This window comes from Caretta caretta, chromosome 12 (genome assembly GCF_965140235.1).
Source record: "Caretta caretta isolate rCarCar2 chromosome 12, rCarCar1.hap1, whole genome shotgun sequence".
Lineage (NCBI taxonomy): Eukaryota > Metazoa > Chordata > Testudines > Cheloniidae > Caretta > Caretta caretta.
The window spans coordinates 15,647,868-15,674,150 of NC_134217.1; positions in this window are offsets into that span (position 1 = coordinate 15,647,868).

Here is a 26,283-nt window from a genome sequence, read left to right on the forward strand (position 1 = left end):
CCCACTCTTAGACTGATTCCCTTACCTCTTTTAGGCCCTTCTCCCACCTTTATCTGGAATGAAGAACAGACATTCCAAGTCAGCAAGGAAGGAAGACCCAGTGATTAGGGCACCACCCTGGGACTTGGGAGACCTGGATTCAATTCCCTGCTCTGCCACAGGCTCCCTGTGGAACACTAGAAAAGTCATTTAGTTTCTCAGTTCTTCATCTGTACAATGGAAATTATCCTCAAAGAGGCCTTGGGTATAAACACATTAAAGATAGTGAGTGTATATGAATACCTAGAATATTGAGATAGATCAACTAGTGTCTTTGAGTATTAACATAGCAATTTCCTGCTGGAGATCTGTAAGCACAAGTATAAAATAGTCCCATGTACTTCACTTAGCATTGAACCAGGCCTTAAGTGCTTCTGCTTTTTTATGGTACGGACACAGGAGTGCCCTTTTCTTCAGGACGTAGAAAGCACTAATTCTTTGGAGCCTCTCAATGTATTTCTTAGACTTCAAGACTACAGATTAACATTTCCAGAGTGGGATTGAGGGATGGAACCCATAAAGTATGGGATTTTTTTTTAAAGGGGGTTTAACAATTCTTCTCAGCCTACCATCTTGTGTGTATTTTATGCTCCTCTCTACACTCCCCCTACCCCCAACACACGCTTTCTCTCTCTGTCTCTTTTCCCTCCATAGGAGTATTTAGTCATCATCCCCTTTACAGTACTTTTAACTTTCTGCTAAAGTTGTCGAGCTGCAAAGTATTAAGCCTTTTAATCCTTTATCCCTTTAGATGCGGTTTGCTAGGAGGGGAGAAAGGGTTGTAAATTCATGGTTGCAAACAAGAAAAGCCTGAAGCTGTGAACAAGCAGGAAACAAATGATCTCAATCCCAGAACGTAAACTGCCATTGACAGAGATGCATGAAAGAATCATAACAGGGAAACCTGCTGCAATTTTTCATCCAGTTACCAGCTGAAGCATGGCCATTAAACTAAAGGAACAAGCTGCCAGCCCAGCACTGACATGGCAGAGTGCTGCAGAAGTCGTTCTGTGCACAAAACAGCCATACAGTCTGACTGGCATTCACTCCTTTTCATGCTTGCAGACTGATAATTATTGTGCGTTGCCTCAAGCCTGCAATTAGAGGCCAGAAAAACAAAAAAAGTTGAATATCAAGATTAAACCTTTCCCCCGGAGAGTCATATTTTCCCAATATGACGTCCATTGCTGGCAGTGGATCACAAGAGGCACCTGTTAACAGGTACAGGGATGTGTGAGCAGCAGCCATGAATGGAGAATTCACATATACAGGACTAAAGAGTAACAGCAGTTGTGATACTTGCTGGTGATTGAATAAGTGGTACTCTTCCATTTCAGTCAGTAATGCAGTGCAGGGACATTGGTTCAGTGAGGTGCCCTGTGCTATGGAGGTGATGATTTTTTGGGATGAGGTATAAAAATGAGGTCCTGCCACCTGTGGTAATGATATATCCCATAGCAAATATTCACCAGTTTGCCCTTGTATCCTGGACAAATTCCTGTTCCATTCTGTCTACTCATATCCTCCATGCAGTTTCAAGTAGGCGTCTTTCACTTTCTGTAATTCTGTAACAATGTATGAATATTGCATGTTGGCGTGGTGGTTGTGCTGTTTACTGTATGCGTGTGTTGGTTCACTTTAATAGGGGCTGTTGGGGAAAACAAGGAGGAAGGAGAAAGAATGGCTCAAGATGAGCACCCTCTCAGCAAACACTTGAGTGCTGTTAAGGGACAATGCCAGGACTATGAACTTGGAAAATTTTGTCTCCTCTCTAGCCAATCTACCAAACTGGTTTGAGCTACAATAGGAAGAGGCCTGTGGCCACAGGACACCAAGAGAACTGTGGCTGATTTAAAAAAGGAATGCTCTCAAGAGATGGGATGGTTGTTCAGGTGAACCAGATTGAGAGACAGGCACTTGCTGGGGGTGTCTGAAGAAACCAAGCCCACACAGGTGGATGCTAAGTCTTTAGGTAAGAGAGACAGATCGTTGTTTTAAAATATTTTTTCTCTAAATTCTTTGTTCCTATTGTTAAAATAAGCCATTCTTTGGTTTTAAGAAGGCTGTCTGGTCACAGACCCCCAAAAGGAAGAACTGCAGGTGCCCAAATTGAGTCAGTCCTGCTGAGTGAGAATGGTTGATACATACGGTACTGTAGCCCAGGTCCTGGTCTGAGAGTAGGAGAATTGCTGAATTCCACCCAAGGGTAGATAAAGACACAAGATCAAAGGAAATGCTTTGAGAGAGACCAGAAAGGTCTCTCTGTTGTGTCTTTAACTAGATAAGGTTTCACTGGAGTTCCTCAACATCATAGGTTTACATGACGTAGGAAAATAGGCCTCCATGGTCAGATGGAGACTTCATGTATGAGCAAGGGAAGCAGAGTTTGGCCCTCTAGAATAACCCTAATCCCGTCCCTTCACCACATTCAGCAGACTAGAGTTTTAAGAACTGGAATGTGGTGGCATCCTGGTAGGGTGAGTATGAATGTAGGTGGCACCGATATCCATTAGGAGTATGCGTTCAGAGCATAATATTTTAATGCCTTTATTTTTAAGATTGTTAGATATGAAAAAAATCTAGTAAACAAAATTAAATAAATTGTCAGGTTGCTTTCATTCTGCTCAGTTGTTTAGAAATAATAGTGCATATTTGCTCTCCTTCCCACAGGCTCATTCCCCCTCACACACACAAGTAGTGCTTATTATCTGAGTGCCGAGTGTGCGCTCAGTGCTTTACAAACATAAGAAGATGTGGTCCCTGCCCCAAGAAATTTGTAATTATATAGATATATAAAAAAATGTGTGTGTCCATATAAATACAAATGTGAATATGTTTATATGATGGAGCCAGATTCTCATTTACACTAAGGCAGCTTTACATGGTGCTGGCCATGTAAAGGAGACTTAACGTGATTGTAAATGAAATTTAGGCCTACTTTAGAGCCCCTTTACGCTGCCAGGATGGAATCCTGACCTGACCCCACTGAAGTCAATAGGAGTGACTTTAATTGACCAGAATGCTGTAAAGCAGTAGTTCTCAACCAGGGGTATGCAGAGGTCTTCCAGGGGGTACATCAACTCATCCAGATATTTGCCTAGTTTTACCACAGTCTACATCAAAAGCACTAGAGCAGTCAGTACAAAGTAAAACTTCATACAGACAAAATGAGAAAGTCAGCAATTTTTCAGTAATAGTGTGCTGTGACACTTTTGCATTTTTATGTCTGATTTTGTAAGCAAGTAGTTTTTAAGTGAGCTGAATCTTGGGGTACGGCAAGACAAATCAGACTCCTAAAAGGGGCACAGTAGTCCGGAAAGGTTGAGAACCACTGCTGTAAGAGATATCCTTCGTGTAAAATAGAATCAGAGTCATATTGGTATATTTATATATGTATATACATATGTATAATGTTTATAATATGTGTGTGTCGTTGAACTTAACTTTGTCCTGATAACATTTGTATATCTTTTTATTTTTGAGGGATTGTTATATCTCTGAACTGTTTTTTTTCCATAGTGTTTTGAGTAAATTGCAAGGTTCTTATCTGTGGCACTGGCTTTATTGTTCTGCCAGTGTGTCTCCTTTTGTCATAAAACAATAACTTGTTGTAAGTAGTACTTTTCAGGTTTACTGTTCAGACAGACTAATTGTATCTTTTAATCTGGGTCAATCTGCTCTTGCTTATTACAAATTGACTTCAAATCTCCCCTCCCCCATATTCCCCCCCCCCCCCGCATAAGATAAGCATTGCAAATAAGTTATTGGCAGAATCACCCTCATATAAACACTATGTAAGAACTACAAAAAAAGCCCAGAATAAACCACTTCTGAATTCTAAACCCCAGTACCCCTTGTTTTGCTTAAAAGGAATAGGAGACTATGTTTTCACATACAACTGTGTGCACATGTGTGTGAGAAAGAGAGAATTTAGTACTCATCAGAGATGTCTTCACTGAATGTTAATGGTTTCTTGTCATTTTGCAATCAAACTGGCAATCAAGTAGTGAGAGAAAATGGCTAGTGGGAAAGATGAAGAGGAAGAAATTGGGAAGGGAGGACGGATTTATTTTGTACATGAAATCCTCACAGTACATGGGGCACTTCGTTCATGACTGGGGTTCTGAAAGAACCACACAGATCCCTATGCAATCAGGGTATGCATTACGAAAAGCATGAGACATCTACACTGAATAGGCACTAGGATCATAGCATCATAATGAAAGAGCTGCAAAGCAAGTTTGTAAAACTTCGTGATTGATCGTTTAACGTGAAGGGAAGTACAGTCACATCTTGCAGGGAAGTCATTTTAGTTGAAGGATGGTATCACTCTATCTCTGTCACCTACATAAAGGAGGAAACGGTGTAGAGAAACAAATTAGATCATCTATTATCAAGTAGGCAAGAGATAGACAAAGAAGACACCTGCAGTTTAACAGATGTCTTCTCAATTATGGGAAGCCTTATAAAAATGTGCTTCACCCTAAATCACATTGTTTTGAGGGAAAGGGGTATAAAAAAGGGTTCTTATCAAGTTCCATAACACAGACTGTTTCCTTGAGAAGCTTTGATTATTACAGCTCCTTTAAAAAATGCAGCTCACCGCTAAAGAGAGAATCTAGATGTTCATTGTCAAAGTGATCGGAACCCAAGGGCACTGAATTGCTGATATTAATATTTTTACTATTTGTTCTGAAGTTTGGGTATGAGTCTGAGTTTCCCTAAGAGCACAATTTCATCTTCACATTCTTGCCACCTTACCCAATCAACGCACTACGTGAGGCTCAGGCCAGAAGAAAACTTCTCTGAGGAAACTCCCTTCCCAAGACACCTCTCTATTCCCTGCTTTTTACTTTATTTCTTCCCTCACATAGTTTTCTGTCTAGCGGTTAACTGTCTAGAAGGCAGCCATGAGTAGACTTGTTCAGTGGATGAAGTCTGCTTCAGTGGCTACTTAGAACACCATGGGACTTGACTCAGCAAGATAGGGATAACAGAAGGAGTATGGGAAACCCATGGGCAATGGGACCTACAACTGCCCAGTAGGACATCAAGAAAAGTTGGGAGCATGAGGGAGTGTTCAGACTGCAAGGGTGGCACAAGTCTCCCCACTGAGCATTTTTTTCTGGCCTTAAGCTTTGTGCAGGTTTTTGGCTGGGAACAAGTGCAGCTCGGATTCAATTCTTAGTCATATTTGACTCTAAATTTGAATGGTCTCTGGTGATTGTCTCATTGAAAACAGGAGTTCAGATTTTTTTTTAACATTAACATTTGATAGACGTGCCTCTTCTCTTAAACGTGTAATCAGAGTTTTCACTCAATTCAATAAAATCACTGGAGATGACATGCCATGGGTGTTGCAATGATGCTCCCTCTGTAATATGGTGACACCCAGTTAAAGAGAGAGATCTGATGACTCTATTCCTCTACAATGTCTCCTGAAACAAAAGCTCCCTGTTGTAATGATTGTTTTGTTTCTGATGTTTATGTGGAAAGGATTTGTGAGCCAGTACTTCCCAAATAAATGAATACTATTAATAAAACAGGGGGGTTAAAGTGATTGATATCAAGATACATTTACAGGAACAGAGTAACATGTTGGCAATGTTTGTCTAAACAGTGTTGATCTGACTGGCTTTGCTGACTTCCTCACGGTTGTCATTTGTTATCCTACCTGGCCTTAAAGGAGGTGGGAGTGGCTCCTTCTTTTCATAGAATCATAGAATATCAGGGTTGGAAGGGACCCCAGAAGGTCATCTTGTCCAATCCCCTGCTCAAAGCAGGACCAATTCCCAGTTAAATCATCCCAGCCAGGGCTTTGTCAAGCCTGACCTTAAAAACCTCTAAGGAAGGAGATTCTACCACCTCCCTAGGTAACGCATTCCAGTGTTTCACCACCCTCTTAGTGAAAAAGTTTTTCCTAATATCCAATCTAAACCTCCCCCACTGCAACTTGAGACCATTACTCCTCGTTCTGTCATCTGCTACAACTGAGAACAGTCTAGAGCCATCCTCTTTGGAACCCCCTTTTAGGTAGTTGAAAGCAGCTATCAAATCCCCCCCTCATTCTTCTCTTCTGCAAGCTAAACAATCCCAGCTCCCTCAGCCTCTCCTCATAACTCATGTGTTCCAGTCCCCTAATCATTTTTGTTGCCCTTCGCTGGACTCTCTCCAATTTATCCACATCCTTCTTGAAGTGTGGGGCCCAAAACTGGACACAGTACTCCAGATGAGGCCTCACCAATGTCGAATAGAGGGGAACGATCACGTCCCTCAAGCTGCTCGCTATGCCCCTACTTATACATCCCAAAATGCCATTGGCCTTCTTGGCAACAAGGGCACACTGCTGACTCATATCCAGCTTCTCGTCCACTGTCACCCCTAGGTCCTTTTCCGCAGAACTGCTGCCTAGCCATTCGGTCCCTAGTCTGTAGCTGTGCATTGGGTTCTTCCGTCCTAAGTGCAGGACCCTGCACTTATCCTTATTGAACCTCATCAGATTTCTTTTGGCCCAATCCTCCAATTTGTCTAGGTCTTTCTGTATCCTATCCCTCCCCTCCAGCATATCTACCACTCCTCCCAGTTTAGTATCATCCGCAAATTTGCTGAGAGTGCAATCCACACCATCCTCCAGATCATTTATGAAGATATTGAACAAAACCGGCCCCAGGACCGACCCTTGGGGTACTCCACTTGATACCGGCTGCCAACTAGGTATGGAGCCATTGATCACTACCCGTTGAGCCCGACAATCTAGCCAGCTTTCTACCCACCTTGTAGTGCATTCATCCAGCCCATACTTCCTTAACTTGCTGACAAGAATACTGTGGGAGACCGTGTCAAAAGCTTTTTTTTGAGAGAGAAGGTCTAGAGGGTGAGCGCAGAGGTGTACGTACATCATGTATAGATCAAGAGTTTGCTTGCCTCTAAATTAATTATGAAGTTCTTAATATCTTATTCTGACCTAGCAATCCTGCTGTGAAAATATTTCTTAGTTTGATACATCTTTTCATTATCTGCTGGTACCACACTCAGGAAATAAAGTTTAGCCCAAAATTTCCAGAATACTAGAGAAAGTTGCAGTGGTGTAGAAGCCCTTCTTAACTTTCTTTTTTCAATGAATGTTTGTAAACATGACCTGGGGATACTAGACAGGAGCTGATGTCACATTCATCCTGCCTTTTGGAAAACCCCTCTGCCCTGCTATAAGATGATAGAGTATTTGTAGTGTGGCAGAATGGGGGTGAGTTTACTTCTGTATGACTCACACTGAAGTCATTAGCAAAACTCAATGATGAGTTCAGAGGTGCAGGGCCCACATTAATTTCGCATGGCTAAGACTCTCCTGTTCAGACAAAAAGAGGTGGTCCACACCTGTCATGGTGTGTGAACACCAGGCCAAATTCAGAAGCGTTCCATCTGGTGGTGTAAGTTATGCACTAGTAAGAGAGTCTAAGGTGGTGTGATTTACACCCCAAGGGGCTGGAAGTGTGTGTTTAAAAGGTGCAGCTTTAACTCATGCCTTCTTACACCCTTCTGTTAATTGCTTCTCCTGATTTACCCCTCAGCATGTAAGTTTCAATTATTTATACTCCCTTAGATTCAGGCTCCCTTACAGCTAATAGGGGCTGGATTCTGAGACAACTCATAGTGTAAAGTACTACTCTGCATGAGCAGGGTGCCTTTCAAGATGTGTAGCTTTACACATCACTTCTCCATATGTTTCACCCTCTTCCTTCTCTCTCTCGCACACTCTCTCTCTCCCACGGAGTCCCACTCATTTTCCTCCTCCTCCTCTTCAGGTTTACTAAAGAAATAGACATATAACAATTCAAACATGATAACTCACTTCTGTAACCTTTACTGCAAACAGTCATCAGTGTCACTCTAATTCCTGGCATATGCTAATATGATCCCAATAAAAGGAAAGGTGCTGTATACAGTATAAATGTTAAGGAGTATTGCATGAATAAGTGTATGAAACCTGTTACGTTTGTGGCTGTCTATAGAGAAATGTAACAAGAGTATATATAACATACTGTATGTGTCACTCTCCCTCACCCAGGAATGTTTCATTCCTTCTCCATAAACCTTCTCTGCATGCTCTTTAAATACTGATATATTAGAGCAGGGGTGGCCAACCTGTGGCTCCAGAGCCACATGGGGCTCTTCGAAAGTTAATATGCAGCTCCTTGTATAGGCACCGACTCCGGGGCTAGAGCTACAGGCGCCAACTTTCCAATGGGCCGGGGCGGAGGGGGGTGCTCACGGCTCAACCCCTGGCTCTGCCACAGGCTGTGCCCCCACTCCTTCCCACGCTGTGCCCTCGCTCCTCCTCCTCCGAGCCTCCTGCATGCCAAAAACAGCTGATCGGGAGGTGTGGGGAAGGAGGGGGCGATGCTGGTCGGCAGGGCTGCCGGTGAGTGGGAGGTGCTGGGAGTGGAGGTGGCGGAGCTGATGGGGGGTCTGTTGACATATTACTATGGCTCTTTGGCAACGTACATTGGCAAATTCTGGCTCCTTCTCAGGCTCAGGTTGGCCATCTGTGTATTAGAGCAGTGGTTCTCAAAGCCGGTCCGCCGCTTGTTCAGGGAAAGCCCTGGCGCGCCGGACCGGTTTGTTTACCTGCCGTGTCCGCAGGTTCGGCCAATCGCGGCTCCCACTGGCCGCGGTTTGCCTGTCCAGGCCAATGGGGGCTACGGGAAGCGGCATGGGCCAAGGGACGTGCTGGCCGCCCGCCCTTCCCGCAGCCCCCGTTGGCCTGGAGCGGTGAACCATGACCAGTGGGAGCCACGATTGGCCGAACCTGCGGACGTGGCAGGTAAACAAACCGGTCCGGCACGCTGGGGCTTTCCCTGAACAAGGGGCGGACCGGCTTTGAGAACCACTGTATTAGAGGATTCCATACTCCCTCATGCTATTGAGTTCTTTCAATATAGCTCATAATTAGCTAATATGTGAAGTTGGGCTCTTTTAAATCATTTTATTTTTTTCTCGTCTCATCAGTGTGTAAGTAAATACCTTTCTATATAAATAATCATCCCAATTAGCATCATCATGTAAATAAATGTCATGCTAAAAGTAAATTAGATTTGCATAATCATTTGATTTTTTTTTGTTATGTAATCCTACATACAAAAATACTAAACATCAAAATACAAGTAGCCAGACAATACAGGAAACTATATAAGTGACCCATTAAGGGCAAGCTGTCACCATATAAAATGGTGGGAAAGTTGGCAGTGTCAGTACATAGGGAATTTTCTCAAGTGTCAGGGCTGCATTAATTAATATGCACTATGAATAACAGCCATCAATCATTTGTGCGAATCTTTCTTTGTGAAGCTTCCTTTATATGGGTTCCAGGAATTTTTATCTACCTTCGCATTTATATAGTGCTTTCCATATAAAGATCTCTGAGCACTTCAAAGGGCCAGATTCTGATGCTTTTACTCATGTTGAGTAGTATCGTGCTCCACAAATGGTATCCTTGAAGTCAGTGGGATTATTTAATGGGTAAGATGCTTTTCAGAGTGAATAGGGTGGCACAGACTAGCCCTCAGCGATTAAGCCCCACAGCACCTCTGTGATGTAGCTGTTCTCTTCTCAGCTTTACAGATGCAGAAACTGGGGCACAATAAGATTGACAAGACTTGCTCAGTGACACACAGGAAATCTGAGAGGCTCTCAGTTCTGTGTTTCAGCCACGACACCTCCCTACTATCACTTGTGTTCTGGTGACACACACAGCTATGCACCCTTCTTTGTTGTTAGCACATTGACAAACAACATCCTTTGAGAGAATAATTTTAATTGTACTGCTATGCTGATAATGGTGTAGAAATAGATTAGAAAATGCTGAGTTTATGAGTTTTATCTGGGCTTGGTATATTCCATGAAACTGACCATGATATACCTGTAATTTATGAGTCTGCTTTATGTCAACATTTTCCTTTTGGGAAAGAGATAAATATACATGACATATACGTGCAAAGCTCTTTGGGCAAGTGCTGTCTGCTTGAATGAAATCCTTGCTTCATTTTGAAGATGTGCACCAGCTTTAAACATCTAATAGCACTTCCTAAGATCTGAGGTTATATGAAAAGAACTTACCTTCAGTTTTTAAGCAGACATCCTTATTGATTTTGTGAGGGAGTTCTGCAGAAAAATTGATGGCACAATGGATAACCTATTAAAAATGCTATAGAATTTAATAAGGTTGAAACCAAAAGAGTTCTGTAGAAACTGATCAGGGTTCTATAGAAATTACTCTGAAACTTTCAATAATTTAATAGAGAATTAAATCTTGTTTGTATAACATTTAAATCATGTTAAAGAGTTTAATATAGAATTACATCCATGGTACAAACATCTATAGGTTGAAGACATTTGATATAGTGCCCACTGATACCTAATAATAATATGTGCAGTATCTAAATTTCAAGTCCTTTATATGGTAGAACCATATTTGGATTGAATTATGAAAGATAATGAACTGCAAAATACAAGTATTGTATCAGCTGGATTTTCACCAAGGTCTTTTAATATACATTTCAATAACCATTTTGCTAGTATTGACCATATGAACTTACCAGCCGCTTCTATTTACTTTCGACTTCATTACAGTTAGTTCAGTCCAGCGTACGAGTGTGTTTAAAATGCTACTGTGCTGTGTAAGCTAAAGATCAGCTGAATGGCTTTTGGCCTGTCAGGTTTGAAATCTCTAAACGAATGCATCTGAAGCAACAGACAGGCAAAGGTTTAGTTTTTCAACCTCCCTATGAAACTTCTCTCAAGAGACAAGAAATTGATGGCAGAGTTCAGTGGTAAAAAAAGGATACTGAACATGTAAAATCCAGTGTGTCATAAATAAGAGCTACAAATTAGACCTAGTCCTTTAATCGGAAATCAGAAAGAGAGAGAGTTTCACGTGCATGTGTAAGGGAAGCTTTTGCTAGCAAGTGTCCTGGGGAACCAAATAGAATTTGACTATCACTAAAATATACAGTTTGACCCAAATGCTCAAATGCATTACAGCTCCCTTCAGTGGCAGGAAAGATGGCTAGGAGCCACCACTATTCTCCTTCAATTATTAGGGTCCATTTCAGCCCCTTGTGTAAATTAGAGCAGCCCAATTGGCATAACGCCAGTTTTCCCAGTTTTTGAGCAGGGTGAGAGCATTTTGCCTTTAGAAATAACTTAGACATTAATCATGATTGAAACGATCATGGTTCTGTTTCCGTGTGGTCAGGATCTCAGTTTCCTTCTTTACACACCATTCACTACCTGAGAACATCTCAGCCCCATGCATTATCTTCCCCACTCAACTTACATTTCTCCCTATAATCCCCACAGATAACATTTCATTCCACCTGTGTCAGGGCTATTGGATCCTCTCTTTTAATTATATATAATCAAACCAATGCAACTTCTCTGAGACTTTTTTCTGAAGTTATTTTGGCTGCTTATGATGCCCCTGGCATCTCTCTCTCTCTAGTCCAGAACTTCAGCTCTTGGCTTCCAGTTCTGTGCAGCTGGGACCATTAAGAAGCTCAGAGATGTGCGGGGCTGCATCCCTTTGACTACTGTGGCAGCAGCCGTAATAACAAAGGGGCAGGTGCATGTATTTTAAACAAGAAAAAGTGAGACTGTTTCTCTCGCCCTTTCTTGTACCATGAAATCTACAGTGTAGTAATATTTTCAGTCAAGTTGAGTCTTTGTGGACCGTGTTCAAGGTTTTTTTGGACTGACTTTCTGAACCGTTCCCAAATACTTGGGAAGGGTATCTCCTCATTTCACTGAATAAAGATCAAGTGTACCACCTAACTATCCCAGTACCCCAAAGAGTTTTTCTGTTTACTACTCTCTGTACCTGAGGAATGCCAGAGAAGAGATATATACAGCATTCAAAATTTACCCATCATAAGGGCCTATGCAGAGAGATTGGTTGTCCTGTTTTCAGTGACAGAGTGCAGGTGATTGCACTGAACACATTATAAAGGCTTCTTATCCCTGGTAAGAGTTTGAGTGCTAATTCAAAGGAAGGTAGGCAATGAATTGGAACTGAGACCATGAACTCATAAGCCTGAACCTTTCTAAAAGAGCAAAGTGACCATCTTTGTTGGTTTGTTCATTCGCAGATTTGCTCCAAATGCCTTCGCTGGGTTAGGTATTAAATTAATTGACCATTGTTTGACAAAAATAGCCATGCTTTATCGATCTGACCATTATGGCTCCAGTATCCGTTCTAGCCAGGGAAGGGAGAACACCTCCAGCAAGCGTGTGTGTGTGTGTCTGAGCTTGGCTTCGGAAGAAAGGAATGAAAATCTATTGTAGGAAATTGAAAGTAACCAGGAAAAAAAAGTGTGTTTTATCAATGGCCTTGATCCTGCAACTCCTTTGACGTTCGGCCTGGGTGAATGTAAAGTTAGAAACAAGGCACAGTCCTCCACATTGAGCTGATTTCAACCCCCCCTACACAACTCCCTTATTAACAAGTATATATGTTAGAATGGGTGTGGTACAGATGAGAACAGCTCAGGTTGGCTCCTCCTCATACCCATCACATGCTTAGCTGTGTATTTCTCTTGCTATCTTCAATTCAGGATCAAGTTTCCCACTACTCCTTGCCTTGCTCTTCATTTTCTACTTTCCATTTGTAGAACCAAGCCCAATATCTGGGCCTCACATTATGTTTCAGAAGGGGACTCTGGGATTTTTTTAAAGGAAGTGTATACAGACAGTATGTTAGGCAAGCATAAATCCGCTGGCTGTAGAGGCCCCTCTTAAAATGACCACAGGTGGTGGTTACTGGGAACATGGAACAGAAACAAATACAAACTCTGTTAATTTTCCATGTAAGCTTGCAGTAAAAAAATATTTTTAGGGTCTTGAATTTCTGCAGCTCCTCCATCTAGCATCCACTTCCTCCTTCTCCTAAGCTTCCATTACGACCCGGTGATAGATGCCTTAGAAAAGCCTAAGACAGAAAAGATAGATCTAATTTCTTACCCTGACATCTCTGCCACTAGCTCACTGATCTCCTTTAGAGTTGTTGCTGAGCCCTGTGAATGTAAGTGTGTCAGTTACATCTGCAATTTCTATCTGAGGGGGAAAAGGATTGTCTATTAAATCAGATCTATTAGTCGTGGAGCAAATTATATACAGTTCAGAATCTCTTCCTTATTTCAGGTAAATTATCAGACAGAGAGAAGATCTTCTACCTGTTTGTCAGCAGTTGCAGGTTTGTTAGCAAACATTCTTCACCAGAGAAAAACAATCAACCTTGGATCAATAAACCCCAGAATGGATTTATAGTACCCACCTGGAATAGATTGCAGCTGCATTGCTTCTTGCTGTCTTGGTTGCACTCACACATCCACTTAGCCCCTCTTTATGTCCTAATCAAGTCATCTCTCTTTACCTGATTGTGTTTCTCTTTTTGCCAACTTTTGCAATATATTTTACTTCAGAACTATTTTTTTTAAAAAAGACTCCTGGGTTTGTGTTTTTGTTTGTTTGTTTTTGGGGGGGGGGGTTATATTTCATACCTATAAAATCAAAATGACCTCCTTCATCTTTCTTAACAGCCTAATGAATGTTTGAAACACAGAAATCAAAGAAGGATTTGTTTTATAATGCAAAAACAGAGTGACCCTGTGCTTTTGTGCTGTACTTTATCTCTACAACACTGCTCTGTTGGTAACTTATAAATGCACAAGAATGTAACGAAACAAATAATAAAAAAAAAAAGACAGAGACTCATCTAAAGTTACACCAGCCTCTTTAACAGCTGTGCGCATATTAAAGGAAGTAATGGGGGAGTGAAGGTACTGCATATTTCAAAGCTGAACTGTTGAAGTAACAATAAGAAAGGGGGGATGTTGTGCAGAGTTAGCCAAGTGTTTGAAGTACATTACCATAAGCTCAGCCAATGAAGTGGACAAGATTTCTAGCATGTTGCAGGGGTGCCTGTGCGTACTTAATAACAGATGTTTGGTCTCTCTAGGCAGATAATTGTCCTGCTGTAAGGTTGGCTTGACCTGCGTGAACAGTACTGTGCATAGCACTGGAGCTGTAATAAATGATCAGAGCTTTTCTCTTTTTACTAGTCGAATGCTTAGCCACGCTTCCTTTTAAGCACATAATTACTCCAAAGCAACTGGAGCCCATACATCCTCCTTGCCTAATGGCTCTGAAGCCATTTGGCGATAATTTATGGGGACAGAGTTCAAAGTTTTAATAATATTTGGATAATATCATTGCCAAAATGTCTTTGAGCGGTGATGAATAGAATGAGAGTGGGCACATTTCGATTCTGTGCATGACAGTGTGACTGTTAACAGCGCCGTGCTTCGCTCAACCTTTATGGAAACGTTCACCAAACAGTTTGCTCATGAATTATAGATATGAGCATGAAGGATTATAAACAGCAGTGGAAAACACACAGGGCTGCTTGTTCATAAGGAACTGTCCTGTTAGCGCCTCTTCCTTATGCAGATAAATGAATTGCAGGGAATACAAAAATGGTTTAAATAAACCCTTAGCTGATAATGTATTAGCACATCAACATAAAATACACATGCACTGTGGCATGCTTTTGGATATTTATGTTTATACTCTCTGTTCGAGTGCCTCACTGATTTTTTGGCTTCCTATCACTCACCTAATAATTTCAGCATCCTAACTGCACCTCTGGGTATGTTTATCTGACAATCCAAGCTGTTCTGTGCTTTATGTTGCTTGCTGAAATTGGCTTACCAATTTGCTGTGTGAGTCGCGTCAGTGTATGATAGGTTAATGATGTTAATCAAAGCTAAATAAGAATAGACATGATCCTTTTTATTCAAGGGTGGGCCAGAAATTGCCTAGCAATGATGGGACAAACAGGCTTATCAGGTAGTTGGTATGAGATCACAAAATAAGCTCAAAATAATGAATCATTATGCTAATGTACATGTAGGGCCTAATCCAAAGCCCAGTGAAGACAATGGGCATCTTTCCATTGATTTTTGGATCAGGCCCATACAACTATAAATTGTTTGAGTGATGAAAATTTGATGTGAAAGTAAACTTATCATGACTGAAGTGACTTAAACTGTATAGATAATTCATCCAGCAGAGGCTGAGGATTTGTTAAACAAATAACACAACTGCTTTTCATTACACAGATGATACAGAAATGCGGACTTTCTCTATGGAAAGCAGCTGTATTCAGGAAACCAAAAGAAATACTAACAGAAACAAGAATTATTGAACATGTTCCCAATAGTGGTGGTAGCTGGTAATAAGTTAATAAATACCCTTTGTTTTTTTCCTTTCAATGATAGTCAAGTAATGCTTCATTTAATCTATGGGATATTTGATTATGGAAGTAATCAGATGACATAGTCCCAATTTATTCTGTCCTCCAAGAATATGTGCAGATAGCCAGACATGGCATATACAAGATTTGATTTTTATTACTGCTAGACAATAAGAGATTCCTTTATAACAGCAAGGCTCAATTTTACACTTTGTACCCTTCTTTCACTTGAAAATACTAGTTGTCACGATACAAGTGAGGAAAACAGGTTGTATTTGTTGAAGCATTTTTAAAATTTAAACCTTAATGGGAATCTCCATTAAACAAGTGACAGTTTTGTCTCTCCAAGGGTTAAATAATGTTCGCTAGCTACTTAGAAATATTTCCTTTGCTTAAACTGAGACCCAAAACATTGTGAACTTCAACAGCTACTGAAAAACATAACCAAGAAACTAATTTTCATACATGGGAATGAGTTAATCTAAAAGCCTTTCAAGCAAAAGACCGTAGTTATATCCAAATTTGAATGGTAGGCTCTGTGGTTTTCTTAAAAAATAAATTATGCAGCAATTTTAACTTCATATTTAGATTTCTGACTAAATAATCAAAACAATTAATGTATAATTTTATATTGAGATAGAATCGGAAGATGAAATGTATATTTTATTCCTCCTCATTCTTATGCTCTTCCTCATTTCCTACAAAAATAATCTGGAAACCTTCATCTTCATAAGAAGTTTAAAAATAGAACATCGTTGTACATTTCTTAATTGATTTCTGTAAAAACTGTGAACTCTGAGAAGTAAGTGAGAGACAGCAGCGATAAAGGCAATAAGTAGTTTTACATTTTGAACAATTCCAGCAATGGGTTGAATATTAAGCAACTGATAGGCCAAATAACAAGTTGTTAACTACATAATGCACAGAGTACATGTACGTCAGTTTGAGCAAGGATTGAAAAGACATTAGAATTAGAGATTTAACAGACAGTTTTGATTAAATCAAAACAATCAGAGTAGTTGTATTTGCAACAGAATTGGATTTAAAAAATCCAAGGCTCAGACTGCTTTGCCAAAACTCACAGTTCAGGCTCCTTCAAGCATGATTTTCTTAGGTAATATCTTCGAAAAACATATATTGCAGAATACTTCAGGTCTCCTTTTTGTAAATGATAGTGTATATCCTAAAGCGTATAGCTGAGGCAGCGTAGTCAAGAAGTCAGTAGTTCTACTTAGCTGTTGTTATTTGCCTTGGTGTAGAAAGAATTCCTTCATATATTAAGTTAAATAATGGAAAATTAGTATTTTTTTCAGTCACAAGCTCAGAGGAATAAAATGACAACAGATCCTCAGTTGGTATAAATTGACATAACTCCAGTGAAATCAGGATCTGTCCCTTTAATCCCTTTTATTAATTCTCCTTCGGTTTGTCTGTGCTCCTTCAACATGGATTGGAGCCAAAGACCATTGAAGTCAACTCCAAACCAGTGTCTCCAGTGGCCTTTGGATCAAGCCCCACATTGTTTACCTCTTAGCCGCAGCCACAAAGTGGAGCAAGCAGATGTCATGATCTAAAAGGTCTCTTGCTAAACAAGAGGGCTGAAATTGAGGGAAATTGTTTACACACCAATTGTGTGATTGACATACTTGATGTAGACATACTTGAACTAGCTTTAATCTAGCTAGTTCAGGTACCAGAGCAGTGGAGCTGCCAGGATGGGCTGTACAAGCCCACCAGAATTCTGGGGGATTACTAGCGCAGCTAGCCAGCACTGAAAGGCACCATGCTGCAGTTTTATTGCTAGCAATCTCCGAGATTAAAGCTAGCTCCGGTATATCTGCTCAACTTGCAGTCACACCCCCTGAGTACAGTTAGACATATTCAAAGTGGCAATGCTGCAGTGTGGCTAGTGTTTGCCTTGCTGAAGACATCACCAGCAATCAAGCATTCTCCACCCATATTCACTCTACAGCCAGGGTTTTCCAATTGTTTATTCTATGGCAGCAGTTTTAGTTTTTATTGCTTTGTTTTGGAGATTTGCAGTTTGAAAGTTTGAGGCCTTTCAGAGACTGAATGTATCTTCCCCCGGCCTCCACTCTGTAGTTCAGAGCTCTTGTGGTTGTAGTTTAGAAAACAGTTCCCATCAATGCAGGTCAACGGCAGTGTTGTGAGATCATTAGAACGACACAAGATAAGAAAGGAAATTTCAAAATGAAGGTGATTTTACTGTGGGGGGCAAGGGAGTATTGACACCAACATACATCTACAGAAATAGTTTTTGTAACTTTAAAAATATATATATAACGTGTTTATTTTTCCTTTCTCAAGTTAGAGGGGTGTGTAACTTATTAGGATCACAGTGTCAGCTGACCTGTTAATTGAGAGTGGCACCTCCAACTTTATCTACAATCTATTTATCCCTGAAACGTTTCTATCATCTGTTTTCCAATCAGATTGTGTTTATGTCACATTTATACACTTTGTTCTTTGATACCATCATGTCAAGTGAAATTCACTCCACTGCAGATAGCCAACACAAGACCGTTTATGCCACTTTGGACCTGCGTTATCCCTCTGTGAGGGAGAAATGCCCTCCACATACACCATGAAATAGACTGCCTCAAATAGACTGCATGGAGGAAGTTATTGGGGTGTACAACACAGGGGCTAATGGATTCATATCTACATAGTCCAATGACCTAGACCATCTGACAGGTGTTTATCTAACCTACTCTTAAAAATCTCTAATGATGGCAATTCCACAACCTCCCTAAGCAATTTATTCCAGTGCTTAATTACCCTGACAGTAAGTTTTTCCTAATGTCCAACCTAAACCGCTCTGGCTGCAATTTGAAGAAGCCCATTGCTTATTGTCCTTTCCTCAGAGGTTAAGGAGAACAGTTTTTCTCCCTCCTCCTTGAAAACTGTTATAATGGCCCCTTTTAGTCTTCTCTTCTCCAGACTAAGCAAACCCAATTTTTTCAATCTTACTCATAGGTCATGTTTTTTAGACCTTTAATCATGTCTGTTGCTCTTCTCTGAACTTTCTCCAATTTGTCCACATCTTTCCTGAAATGTGACACCCAGAACTGGACACAATACTCCAGCTGAGGCCTAATCAGAATGGAGTAGAGTAGAAGAATTTCTTCTTGTGTCTTGCTTACAAAGCACCCATCATTCCAGAATGATGGTTGCTTTTTTTTTTTTTCCAATGGTGTTACCATGTGCAGCTGGTACCATAGGCTGGGGGGATGCTGTTCCTCCCCAAACAGCCAGGTGTGGCCCTGCCCACGCTCCACCTCTAGCATCCCCCCTGCTTGAACTTCCTGCTCTGCCTGTGGCTCCAGTCCCCCTGTGTGGTGGCCCCGGCTCAAGCTGGGGCTGCACTGCCCGCCCTGCTGGAGCTCTGGGGCCACGAGCCACCTGCCATGCTGGCCCTCCAGGGCTGGGGAGCTGCGACTGTGCACTGTGCACCCTCCCGGCAGTCCAGGGCTGGGGGGAAAAGCCAAGGGTGGGGCCAGTGGCCCTGGCAGGGGGCGCAGGAGAGGCAGGGCTGGGGATAGCCTTCCCCAGTTCATGTGCCATCCATGAGTGTTACACTGTTGACTTATATTTAGCTTGTGATCCACTATGTCCCCCAAATCCCTTTCCTCAATACTCCTTCCTAGGCAGTCATTTCCCATTTGGTATGTATGCAACTGATTGTTCCTTTCTAAGTGACAGGTTTCAGAGTAACAGCCGTGTTAGTCTTTATTCGCAAAAAGAAAAGGAGGACTTGTGGCACCTTAGAGACTAACCAGTTTATTTGAGCATGAGCTTTCGTGAGCTACAGCTCACTAGCTGTAGCTCACGAAAGCTCATGCTCAAATAAATTGGTTAGTCTCTAAGGTGCCACAAGTCCTCCTTTTCTTTCTTCCTTCCTAAGTGGTATACTTTGCTTTTTTCCTTATTGAATTTCATCCTATTTACTTCAGACTAGTTTGTCCAGATCATTTTGAATTTTAATCCTATCCTCCAAAGCACTTGCAGCCCCTCCCAGCTTGGTATAATACACAAACTTTATAAATGTACTCTCTTTGCCATTATCAAAACCACCGATTAAGGTATTGAACAGAACTGGATCCAGAACTGTTCCCTGTAGAACTCCACTTGATATACCCTTCCAGCTTGGCTGTGAACCATTTTGTAATATGATATACTGACAACTACTCTCTGGGAACCGTTTTCCAACCAGTTATGCATCCACCTTATAGAAGCTCCATCTAGGTTGTATTTCCCTAGTTTGTCTATGAGAAAATCATGCAAGACTGTATCAAAAGCCTTACTAAAGTCAAGATGTACCATATCTACCGCTTCCCCCTGTCCACGAGGCTTGTTACCCTGTCAAAGAAACCTATTAGATTGGTTTGACCTGATTTGTTCTTGACAAATCCACGCTGACTGTTACTTATCACCTTATTATCTTCTAGGTGTTTGCAAATTGATTGCTTAATTATTTGCTCCATTATCTTTCTGGGTACAGAAGTTAAGCTGACTGGTCTGTAATTCCCGGGGTTGTCCTATTCCGCTTTTCATAGACTGGCATTATATTTGCCATGTACAGCATAGCCACCGATCTAGCCCATGGGGTGAAATAACTGCCACATTGGGCTGTATTACAGCTTCTCTGTTGACCAGGAAGGCAGAGATGTGTTCTGTCCCCAAATCCCACAGAGTCTGAGAGTCAGTTAGCCCATAATGAGAAATGATTGGCAGACCTCAAAGGTTTGTGAGGAACATGCTGTGTGATGCTTTGGGATCTGTATGTGAAGCTTATTCGAAACCTTTTTGGTCATGGAATTAGGCTTGGAATCTTATGAGAGAGGCAACTCTTGTAAAATTTTCAGACCGTGCTAGCTTTGATTGGGTAGGAAATCTACTAATAGCTTTTCTTATTGTGTTTTGTAGAATACATGTTTCATAATGAATTCCAGGGCTAGGTGAGACCCCAGCAAGTGCTGAGGGCTCCAACTTCTATGTGTAGACAAGGCTCTCTCTGATACATACTTTACCCATGGTTAACAGTACAGAAATGGCAATCTGTAGCATCAATATTTTTATTGTGAGCGTTGTAAGAAATATCACGAGGGTTTTTTTTAAATTTCTTGAATTTGAAGGCCAATAATAAGAGTTCTTGTTTCTTTCCCCATGCTGTACATCTCTAAGCAATGAAATAGAGCCTGGTGTGTCTGTGGCTTCAGGTGTTGCCATATGAACATTCATACACTCTCTAGTGTTTAGTAATGGCAGATGTTTCACAGTTGGTAAGATTACAAAATAATTTTTGTTTAGCCTCAGTTAATTGTAAATTGGCCTTTTTGCCCACCTCTACTGATGTGTCCCCTAGTATACCTCTGATTCCTCCTTATAGCTTCATAATGCAGTGGTATTTCATATGACCCGTTTACTCTGGAGCTATTTTTGTTCACCCTGTTCTTTAATTTGGCTCTCCCACCTAGAACAATGGGTGATTAACAAAACTCAGAACAAGAGCCTAAAGGAGAGGCAGCAGCTGCCGGAGCTGGTGCAGCTGCTCCACTCCAGTGTTTACCTGCTGTGCAGCAGCATGTTATGGTCACTGCCAAGCCTTGATCTTCTCTCTCTGTTTCAGTCTTAGGCTGTCTACACTACGGACCTTACAGCAACTCAACTGTATCACTGCACCTACACCGCTGTAAGGTCTCCTGTGTAGTCGCTCTATGCCAGTGGGAGAGAGCTCTCCTGCCAGCATGGTTAAACCACCCCCAACGAGCAGTGGGAAGCTCTCCCGCCGACATAGCACTGTCCACACTCGCACTTCAGTCGGTGAAAATTATGTCAGTCAGGGGTGTGTTTTTTTCACACATCTGACTGACAAAAGTTTTGCTGACAAAGTGCTAGTGTAGACAAAGCCTACTCTGAGGAATCCATCCTTTAAGCAACGTGGATCTTACACTCACGACATTTTATTGGAAAACTCCAGTGTCACTTCTAAGCAATGTCTAATCTGTTCCTTAACTTGATACAAAAGGGAAATAAACAGAGCTACACCAATACTATTTAAGAGTGTTCTTTTACTCAAACTCTTCCTTTTATCACCACCAATGCTTTTTTCTCACATATTTCCTCTGACTGCTTGGAATTGGCAACATTATTTTCCCAGGTAAAAATCAGGTATTCTCTCATTTTTATATTTATTGTAATGCCAACAATTCCCTCATCAAACTGTTTCATATTTAGTTCAGAATAGATTTGAGAGCCCACTTTTAAAGAAATGTGCTTTGATTCAGGAAAAACAAAATTAGCCTAAATTTGTTTGTGTATAACTCTCAGAAAGTTTTTTCAGTACAGTTCATGCGGGTCCTGCTCCAAAGCCCTTTAATGTCAATGTAAAGACTCTGTTTGGTTTCAGTGGCTTTGGAACAGGCTTTTGGATGTAAATATGAAGTATTATTGTTTTTTTATTTATTAGTAGTAGAACTATAGCACCTCGCAGCCCCTGTCATGGACCAGGATCCCATTGTGCTAGGTGCTGTGCGACCGCAGAACGAAAAGATGGTGTGTGATGAGGGTGACCTTTATAAATCACTTATGGAAAAATTGGCATGATTTGAGAGAGACTAAATCAATAGGGTTCTACAGAAATTACTTTTAAAAACCTGTAGAATGTAATAGAGGACAATGCACTTTCCATTATTGTTTATTATCTGCAATATTTCCAAGAAGCCAAATGAGTTCAGAGACTCATTATATGAGGCTCTGTATGTACAGAGGAAGAAAGAGTCTCTGCTCCAAAGAGCTTGCAATCTTAGGCCCCAGTCTAAGACTTAGGCATTACTTCACACATGTGGGTAGTCCCATTGGCCTAAATAAACAAGACAGAAAGGAAGTGGTAATATATCCCAGCTGGGAATCGGAGGCCCAGAGAGATGGTGATCTCTCCAAGGTATACAGCCTTTTTTAAAATGTGTTTTATTTTTTAACCATCCTAGAAAATTCTATAGCAGGGATATAATTGTCTTTTAACAAAGGATGATCCCAAAAGAAGCTATTGAAAAGCTACCATCTTCTGTCAAATGTGAGGGGACCGTACCAAATCTGATGGTCCTGTCAGTACCATGGAAATCTGTCCACTGACTTCAGCTGCTAAGAAGGATTTATTCCTACTAAGTTTATTTTTTAGTTTGCTCCTACAGTGGATTCCCCTTTCCCACAAGCAGTTTAATTCTATTCTGCTCGTCTCTAACTATTGTGCAGAAATTCTCTTTGTGTCCTTAAGAGATAATACATAAATAAGGTGGCTAATTCAGGCCCTGAACCGATATCCGTGGTCTTTGGATCACAACCTGAAAGAGCCTTCAAACCCTGACATACCCAAACTCATCTATATTTAAGAATCTAATTTATATTCCCCAACAGCTCTTATGGGAAAAATACAGGGCCTTTCACCTGTGAATGGAACCAGTTGGGGGGTGTTCCAAAAAAATAGTGTTACCTGATGGTGTTGCTAATTAAAATTAGACTCCACGTACCTGTTATGATTCAGTGTTTGGAAAACAAACAGATAGGGCTCGATCCAAACAAAGGATTCATTTTGATAGTAAACATATTTAAGAGTGTGCCTATGTAAACATGAATTGTTTAGGAGGCGGATTACCATTTTGCATACATTTTAAAGCTCTGAGAAAAGCCATTAAGGAATTAACACCTCCGATTTATGAAAATGCAAGGATGATAAAGAAACAATAGGGGTGACAGCATTGTGTAAACGACATTGATTCATTTCAGAACAGGGCTGTTAACTGCTGGAAATGAAGAAATAAATGGAACAATGGATAGATGCTTTTACCAGCTTGTCATTAATTAGCAGAGAGCACAATTCTTTTATTGTCCTTTTTGAAAAATACAAAATTGGTAGCAAAATACAAGCACTGAGCAAATAGATTACTCTGTGTCACTAGACTGACATCTGCGTTTTCTTTCACCCCAAAAGCTGTTCTAATATATTTTGTTTCCCAAATGATATCGAACTTTGAGCCTGGCAGCAAGCCTGAATTTTGCCTCCTTGTTAAATTCCAAAAAAGGACATATTTCTAGCTTTAAAAATCTCATTGTTTAATAAAAGCATAACAAAATGACTGCAGTTTGAGGGGAGGGGGATAAATGTTAGCGATTCCCCTGTTACACAGCCTACACGCATTACTTCCCTGACCTATTGCGTCTGATCAACTGTGGTTTTATTTCTGGCAATGCCAGCAGGTGGGAACTGACAACATGTTTCTTTGGAACAGTAAAGAAAGATCGTCTCTTTATGGAGCATTAGCTGGAAGAAAGTGAGATTGTTTGGCAGAGATCTAAGCAGGGACAATGCTTGATTATGGCGATCATTCTCCAGCTGCTGTCAGATGTTAAGTTTGCTTTCTTGAAGCCTGACATTGAACACATTTCTTTTTCTAATTAGTATCCAGTACAGTAAGATGCTGGTGTTTTACTGCATGTCACCAGGCACACACAACTGAAATGTATCGTTCAAATCGGAGGTAGGTTTGGGTGACAGGAAGGAATTCGCTTTTACCTCTCACAGTGAATTCAAAAAAAGAACAGGAGGACTTGGGACACATTAGAGACTAACCAATTTATTTGAGCATAAGCTTTCACGAAACACACAGCTCCATAAGCTTTCACAAAAACTTATGCTCAAATAATTTTGTTAGTGTCTAAGGTGCCACAAGTACTCCTCGTTCTTTTTGCAGATACAGACTAACACGGCTGCTACTCTGAATCCAATTAATTCAAAGTCTCTCTCTGTATTTTAGGAAGGAGATTTGGATGAAAAATGTTGAGTCTGAACTACCAGTGTTACTGCCAAAGAAACAATGAAAAGTAAAAATGGGGTGATCTAAGACTGAACTGGTTGTACGGCACAGAGATACTGGTTTCATTTTGCATCCACCTTTGAGTGATATGCAGCTCATGAATATTCCCTCGCCCTGGTTTACTAGTGTCACCAGACCAGAGTGTTTCCCAGCTGCAGAAGCAATGGTCAGGGCTATTTACCTTATTTTAAGGGAGCAGTGGGCCTACTAGACAGCTCCTCAAAGATGAATTTGCCTCAGAGATGTTGGGGAGCCACACGATGAGGAAAAATAAGGAGAAAGGAGTCTGATTTGGTGAGAAGAGGATGTGCAGGAGGGGAAAGAGCATAGAAACTGATATTTAGTTGATGAGGGTATTTGCATTTGCCAATAGGAATATTACCTGAAAAGCAGGACCTGACCCTGAGTGTCAGCCCATCCCAAATCAGAGCCTCTTCCCACCTTCCAAACAGAAAAACTCCATGAAAATTTCTATGCGTCCTCAGGTTTTGTTTTCTTCGGGATCATATTTCTGAGGCAATGTGATGAGACCACACATCAGTGTAGCACCACTGTGCCTGTCTGTGGTGATCGTGGGAGCTTGCCTGACCAAAGACAAGTCCACCCTTCCCGCCTCATCCCTTGGCAGTGCTGTTAAATTTCACACAAAGTTTTTGGAAGGAGATTTGTCTGTTTGAGAGGATGACTGGAAGGAAATACTGATTTTGTTCCTGTCATGGTGCTTGCCCCCCCTGCTTGGCTTCATAAGTCCCTTTGATCCTGCCCAGTCTGACAGGGCTGTACACCTGTGCTTCCTCTTCTCCCCGGTTTGTTGCCTCTTCCCCTACTTTTCCTTCCCCTATTCTACCGTTGCCTCCTGTTTCACCCCCACTTTCTCCATTGCCTCTGATACTGCCAATGCCCCTCTGTTGTCTCTTCCCACTTCCTATTTGCTGTTCTACTCCAATCTAAGTTATTGTGTACTCTAAGGATTTCATAGAGGCAGCATATATGTGTGTGAGGTATGAATTCACCTTGGGATGCAGGTGTTTGCAAAGATTCTGGTCCTTCACTCTTTGGGAAAGGTGTGTTCTTTAGCCAAAGGGGACAAGGAGAGCGTAGCCTAGCTACTCAACTAAGGAAGCAGGGCTGAACTGGCTCTTGGAGGAGTTACCTCCAGTCCTTCTTACTACAAGGATTTCCTTTATGATGGGGAGCCTTTGCAAGTGGGGAAATAACTCATGCTAGAGCTGTGCAAATATTTAAGAACAACAAACCCAGGTTTTGCCTAGTTTCACTGCTAATGCAAAAACTCTGCCCAACTTTGCACCTTTCAGATTGACTCCACTTGTGTTTTAAGTGAATCCTCTTACTCCCCAAGTGTTCTAGGGTGGGATTTATAGTTTTGCCCTGAAAGCAGAGAATCTTGGGCAGCATGCAATAGGCAGAGGGTGCAAACCAAAGTAAGCAAGCAAAAATATTAATTGCTGAATCCCCTACAACCAGAAATGGCCACCTCTTGCACAGCTCTACTCCTCAACTCTCAGGAGTTTGCATCTCACAGATGCATCTCATAGGAAATGCCATTCCCTACACAATAACTAACCGGTTCTGTTGGCTCTCTAAAGTGTACGCTTATCTTGGAAAGGTTCACATGGTAAATGCCCAGATAAATACATTTTCATGAATGGGATTCTGTAGCCTGGAACACTGTTCCAGGAAGAATCTTTCAGGTCCTTCACTCCTTGGGAAAAGAACAGTTTTCAGCCTCTGTTAGGACTATCTGACTCATTTTATTGTTTAAGGATGTCATTTATGCATACAACTGTTTTATTGTGTGTGTGTGTCTAGCCTTCCTTTTCCCTCTTTCCAGGAAAAGCCTCCCCTTTGTGTATACTTTTAACTGCCTCTAGAAGTGCGCTGTGCATCCAAGGTTTAACTCCTGGCACCAAGTTGTCAGAGGAATGGGAAGCAAGGCTATATAACTGTAACAAGAGGTGTTTAGTTAAGTTTCCTCCTGTCTGTATTCCTTCTGCTTCATCGTGTGCAGAAGCTATGGAGGCCCTT